The following is a 7,083-nucleotide window of genomic DNA, read 5'->3' on the forward strand; positions in this document are numbered from 1 at the left end:
TTAAGCAGATAATAAAAAAAGTATTGGCAAAGTCCCTCGAGGGATGGGAGAAAAAGTATGGAACTATTAAACTTTACCATCTATGCTGGTTTGAAATGATGTATGTACCCTAGAAGAACCATGTTTTAGTCCTAATCCCATTTTGTAAAGGCAGCTGTTTCTTCTAACGCCTATTCAGTGTTGTATGTTTGAAACTGTAATTAGATCATCTCCCTGGAGGTGTGATTCAATCAAGAGTGTTTGTTAAACTGGATTAGGGGAGCTGTGTCTCCACCCATTTGGGTGGGTCTTAACTGGTTTATTGAAGTCCTATAAAAGAAGAAACATTTTGGAGAGTGAGAGATTCAGAGAGAGCAGAGCAGAACGACATAGTCGCGAGAAGCAGAGTCCACCAATCAGCAACCTTTGGAGATGAAGAAGGAAAATGTCTCCAGAGGAGCTTCATGAAACAGGAAGCCAGGAGAAGCTGGCAGATTACGCAGTGTTCGCCACGTGCCTTTCCAGATGAGAGAGAAACTCTGACTGTGTTCACCATGTGCCTTCTCACTTGAGAGAGAAACCTTGAACTTCATGGCCTTCTTGAACCAAGGTATCTTTCCTTGGATGCCTTAGATTGGACATTTCTATAGACTTGTTTTAGTTGGGACATTTTCTCGGTCTTGGAACTGTAAGCTAGCAACTTATTAAATTCCCCTTTTTAAAAGCCATTCCATTTCTGGTATATTGCATTCTGGCAGCTAGCAAACTAGAACAACATCAGGGAATCCCCAATAGTGTGTCAAATATTAGGGACATCTACATCAACAGGCCAAGATCTTGACTTTTAGGCTTGCTCTTGTGAAGCTTATCTAAGTAGTTGTGGTAGTTAGATTCTGGTGTCAACTTGGCTAGGTGAAGGTGCCCAGTTCTATTGCTGTGGACATAAGTCAATGGTATATGAACCTCATCTGTCGCTGATTACATCTGCAGCTGGCTAGGAGGTGTGCCTGCTTCAATGAATGATGTTTGATTTAATTGGCTGGTGCTTAAATGAGAGAGCTCAACGTAGCACAGCCCAAGAAGCTTGGCATACCTCATCTCAGCACTTGCACTCAGCCCAGGCCTTTGGAGATGCAGAAAGGAATCATCCTGGGGAAAGCCACTGGGACCCAGAGGCCTGGAAAGAAGGCCAGCAGAGATCACCCTGCACTTTCCCACGTAAGAAAGAAGCTCAATTGAAAGCTAGCTGCCTTTCCTCTGAAGAACTATACATCAACTAAATAAATCCCCTTTTATTGAAAGCCAATCCATCTCTGGTGTTTTGCATTCCGGCAGCTAGCAAACTAGAACAGATTTAGTACTGGAGAAGTGGGGTGCTGCTGCTGTTTGCAAGCACCAGACATGTTGGAGCAGCTTTTTGGTTGGATAAGGGGAAGATTTTGGAGAAACTGTGAAGAAAATGATGGAGAAGTCCTGGAGTGCTTGACAAGACTGTTGGTATAAACAGAAACACTACCAATCTGGACAAAGGGGGACACAAAAAGGAAAAATTGGAGTTTGCAGAGTGAGAACCATGGAAACTTGGGTCTGAAGCCAAGAAACCTTGACCAGGAGAGTGTACCCACACATATACATGGAGAGGATGAGTCTCCTACCATTTTGCAGTGGAAGAGTTGTGCCACGTCAGGCCTTGGAAAAGGTACAACACGCTCCTTGGGGACTGGGGAGAGCCTGGCTGCCACCATATGAAGTGGTTGAGCATGTGCCCCAGAAAAGGCAGAGAGCCCAGGTGTGGCCCTGATGCCTGGAGAGGGTGGAGCCGAGAAAAAGGTGGTCTTCTCATTTTCCCCCGAGGTTGACATTGAAAAGAGGCAGGCCACTGCATAGGCCCTTGGAAAGGGTGGGACTGCCACTTTCTAAAGCCAAAAGATAAATGACTTTCAGACTCTGAAACCCAGTGGTGTTTGCCTTGCAGGTTTTCAGAACTGCTTGGATCTTGTGACTCCAGTGTTCCTTCCAATTTCTCCCTATGAAAATGAAAACCTGTATCCTGTGAATGTCCTCCTTTGCATATTGGCGTCAGATAACCTGCTTTGCGATTCATAGGTCTACAGCTAGAAGAGAACTTTTGGCACTTTATTATTGTTTAAGGTGATTCGTATAGTTGCCAAGTTGACAGGGGCTGAACATGTGGTAGTTAGATTCAGGTGTCAACTTGGCTAAGTGAAGGTGCTTAGTTCTATTGCTATGGACATGAGCCAATGGCCTGTGAAGCTCATCTGTTGTTGATTACATCTGCAGTCGGCTAGGAGGCTTGCCTGCTGCAATGAATGATGTTTGATTTAATTGGCTGGTGCTTAAATGAGAGAGCTCAATGTAGCACAGCCCAAGAAGCTCGGCACACCTCATCTCAGCACTCACCACTCAGCCCAGGCCTTTGGAGATGTAGAAAAGAATCACCCCGGGAAAAGTTGTTGGAACCCAGAGGTCTGGAGAGAAGGCACCCTGTGCCTTCCTACTTAAGAAAAGCTTAGTTGAAAGTTAGCTGCCTTTCCTCTGAAGAACTATACGTTAACTAAATAAATCCTCTTTTATCGAAAGCCAATCCATCTCTGGCATGTTGCATTCTGGTAGCTAGCAAACTAGAACAGTAGTGGAGAAGCTTAGCCTACCTATAGGTATGCCTAAGAGTTACTTCTGGAGGACTCTTTTGTGGCTCAGATGTGGCTTCACTCTCTTTAACCCCAACCCTGTAAATGAAATCATTGCCCTCTTCCCCTACGTGGGATATGACATCCAGGGGTGAAAGTCTCCCTGGCAATGTAGCAGATGACTCCCTAGAATGAGTCCAGCCCTGGCACAGTGGGATCAACAATTCCATCCTGACCAAAAAGGGGAAAAGAAGTATAACAAATGAGGTATCAGTGGCTGAGAGAGTTCAAATAGAGTCAGGAGGCTACTCTGGAGGTCACTCTTATGCGAGCTTATGTTAGACATTGCTGCCTATCATAACTTTCCAACACCCTACCAAAACCATTCTAGCCAATCCTAAAGAATACCTAGGGCAAAATATAAGATTCTACAAAGGTTCTATGCATTAGGGTAACTTTTCAGAAGCCTACAACCTACAGATGGTTCCCTGGACCAGATAAGTTCTGAAACCTAGAGTGTGCAGCCTCTCCAGAACATCAACTAGTTCCATCTTCCTACCTGGAACACAGCTCAACAGTTTCATGGTAATTCCTTCCAGCCATTCCAATACACCATGAACTAAGAAGGGATGTCTATATAATGCATAAGAATAATCTTCAGGATAACCTTTCAACTTTGTTTGAAATCTCTCAGCCACTGAAATTTATTTTGTCTCCTTTCTCTCTTCACTTTTTTGGTCAAGAAGGCTTTCTAATTCCCTTAATGGCAGGTCCCAGCTCACCCTAGGACTTCTGTCCCACATTGCCAGGGAGATTTACACCCCTGAGAGTCATGTCCCACATAGGGGGTAAGGACAGTGAGTTCACTTGCCGAGTTGGCTTAGAGAGAGAGGCTACATCTGAGAAACAAAAGAGGTTCTCTTGGGGGTGACTCTTAGGCCTACTATTAAGTAGGTTTAGCCTATCCTTTGCAGGGTTAAGTTTCATATGAACAAACCCCAAGATTGAGAGTTCCGCCTATTGCTTTGTTAGTCCCCACTGCTTGTGAGAATATCAAGAATTCTCCACTTGGGGAAGTTAAGTTTTCCTCCTTTCTTGCCATTCCCCCAAGACAGCTTTTCTTTTGTCCATTTTTTAATTGGGTTGTTTGTCTTTTTGGTTGAGTTGAAGAATCTCTTTATATATTCTGGATACTAACCATTGTCTGATATGTGGTTCCCAAATATTGTCTCCCATTGTGTAGGCTGCTGTTCTAGTTTGCTAGCTGCTGGAATGCAACACACCAGAGACGGACTGGCTTTCAATAAAAGGGGATTTATTTTGTTGGTTCTTCAGAGGAAAGGCAGCTAACTTTCCACTGAGGTTCTTCTTACATGGAAGGCACAAGATGGTCTCTGCTGGTCTTCTCTCCAGGCCCCTGGGTTCCAACAACTTTCCCTGGGGTGACTTCTTTCTGCATCTCCAAAGGCCTGGGCTGAGCTGCTAGTGCTGAGATGAGGAATGCCGAGCTGCTAGGCTGTGCAACATTGTGCGCTCTCATTTAAGCACCAGCCAAAACATCACTCATTGCAGCAGACACGCCTCCTAGCCGACTGCAGATGTAATTAGCAACAGATGAGGTTCACGTATCATTGGCTTATGTCCAGCAACAAGACTAGGTATGCTCGCCTGGCCAAGTTGACAACTGAATCTAACTAACGTAGCTGCCTTTTCACTTTCTTGACAAAGTTCTCTGATGTACGAAAGTATTTAATTTTGAGGCGTTCCCATTCATGTATTTCTTCTTTCACTGCTCATGCTTTGGTTGTAAGGTCTAGACATTGTATAATCCCATTTATATGAAATAACTAGAATATGCCAATTCACAGAGGTAGAAAGAATACTACAGCTCTCAAGGTGGGAGATGGAGAGTGTTACTGCACAATGGGTGCAGTGTTTATATTTGGTGTGATGGAAAAGTTTTGGTAATGGATGATGGTGAGGGGAGAACAACATGTGAATGTGATGAATACCATTGAATTGAACACTTGGTAGTGGTTGAGATGGGAAATTTTATGTTGTACATATGCTACAATTTTTTAAAAGACAGAGAGACTAAACAAACAATGACAATTAAACAGAATACATGTTCCTGGAGTGCATCTAATAATGGAGGAGAGAAATTACCCAGAAGACAACATCAGGACAATTGTGGAGAAAAAAAATTGGGATATAGACTGTATGCTTTCAGTGTTAAATTTCTTTTAGCAATGATAACTTGATAAGTATACTTAATGCAGTTACATAAGTTCAGGAAATATACATTGCGGTATTTAGTGTTCAAGAAGTATGTTGTGTGCAACCTACTTTCAAATGCTTAGAAGATAGATAGGCGAGAGATCGTCTCCTAAAATGACAAACCCTACAGTGAAAGATGGTGCATAGACCGTCTGGCGGAGGTCATTCAGACAAGTTATCTATGAGTCCAAGTACTAAAAAGAGGAGCGCTTTGGATTTACTGTGAACTTCTAGTCAATGAAGTCATGGAGTTAAGGTTTGTAGGTGGCGCCTATGGAGGCAACATAAAGCCAACTCCCTTTCTGTGTTTGACCTTGAAGATGCTGCAAATTCAACCCGAGAAGGATTATCATTGTAATGTTCATCAAAAACGGAGATTTCAAGTACGCCTGCATGGTGAGGACATGTTACATGAGGCTGACAGGCACTGCAATGGATTGCTACCATGTGGAGCCTTTGAACAATGACTATCGGAAAATCAAAAGCCAGAACCGAAATGGGGAGTTTCAACCGACGCACGTGGATGAGTTTGTTGATGAGCTACTGCGCAGTGAGAGAGTCTCTGGTATGGTTCTGCCCGGGCTACAGATATGCCATGTGTAAGAGGAAGCGGAACACCTGGAACCTCGGGTTAGTGCCCTGGAAGAGGACATGGATGAGTGGAGTCAAGTGAAGAAGAGGAAGAGGAGGACGAGAAGCTGGAGAGAGCGCCATCACCTGATCACCGCTGGAGACTTGGACCAGCCAGGTGGTTCTTCCCCTGCTGCGCGGGAGGAGGAGCATGAGCCGGTCTCCTAGAAGGCAGAGTCGGTCTCGCAAAAGGAGGGGCCCCTCCCCTGTCCAGAAAGCACAGGAGCGAGAGCCCAAGACGTCACCGCGGCAGGTCCTGAGAACGTCGGCACAGATCTCGCTCCAAGACCCCAGGTCATCGCCGTCGTCACAGACGCAGGAGCCACTCCAAGTCCCCTGAAAGGTCTAAGAAAAGCCATAAGAAGAGCTGGAGAAGGAATGAGGAATGGGCTGCGTTTGGTTTTCGTCCTACTGGCCTCCTGAGGACGTGAGGTTCTGTGTGGAAGGATTAGGATCTGCGTCCTAGGCAGCTCTAAGAATATATACTTTTCCTACCAGGTTTTTCCACTTTTTTTGGAAAGAGGTGCTGAGCTTTGTGAAGATAACTCTTTTTGAGTGGTAATTCACGTTTAGGGGATGATATTTCCTGAGAGCTGCTTTTGACTCCTTTCGTGCACACAACCTGAACTGTACTCAGCTTAACTATAGCAGGACAGGAAGGACTTGGTTCGGAGGGGTGTATATGAGTGACAGGAAGAGGGCGTGGCCATTTGCTGATCCTTCCCTTTTTTTTTTTTTTAACTTATTATTAAACCTAAGACACCATTTCCCATTTTTCTGTAGTTTGGTCTTTGCGTTCTTCAGTGATTGGAATTGCTTTGAGGCTCCTGAGATTTGGGCTGCTTACTGTTATTCAAAGATGAAATCAGCAAAACATGCAAAGTTCCTTAAGATTACTTAATCCAGTTTCATGGAACAGTGTAAGAAACAGTAACACAACCTCCTTTATACAACACCTTATATAGTGCCATTCTTACCCACAAGTCTTGAATTCAGCATTAAAGTCCTCAGTCTTTATCCTACAAGCATTGACATTATCCAAGCGTACTCAGTAGCAGTAGAGCAACAGGACTGGAAAAGGTTTAACAGAGAGACAAGTATCTAATACCACTCATGATTTTTACCTAAATGACCAGACAGTGGTACTGTTCACACTCAGAAAAAGCAGGAAGAGACCAGGTTTTGGAGGGGCAAGAGGTGAGAGGGTGGTGGTGGTGAAAATGATGCATTCAATTTAGCAGTTTCAATCTGAGACAGCTGTGATGCATCTAGGTGAAGCCCAGTGCAAATAGGAACAAACACTCAGCATAGTGATCTAAGCCAGAAATTGACAATGTTTAGGGAACTGTGGAAAGAATGGAATTAAATGAGAGATTGCCCAGGGAGTGGCCTATATGTAAGAAAAGCAAACAACAGAACCATAGGCGACATCAGCACTGGTGAAAGAGAATGAACACTGAAATGAACCACTCATAAAGGTAGAAGAATCAGGAGGTATTAGGTCAAAGTAGCCAAGAGTCTAAGAATGAAGAGCAAAATAAGAACT

General features: G+C 44.1%; 1 pseudogene; it reads left to right on the top strand.

Moving 5' to 3' along the window:
- Positions 1-4,601: 4,601 nt before the first annotated feature.
- Positions 4,602-6,247, top strand: LOC143658217 (pre-mRNA-splicing factor 38A pseudogene; annotated as a pseudogene).
- Positions 6,248-7,083: the final 836 nt, after the last annotated feature.

The sequence above is a fragment of the Tamandua tetradactyla genome, chromosome 2, assembly GCF_023851605.1.
Source record: "Tamandua tetradactyla isolate mTamTet1 chromosome 2, mTamTet1.pri, whole genome shotgun sequence".
Lineage (NCBI taxonomy): Eukaryota > Metazoa > Chordata > Mammalia > Pilosa > Myrmecophagidae > Tamandua > Tamandua tetradactyla.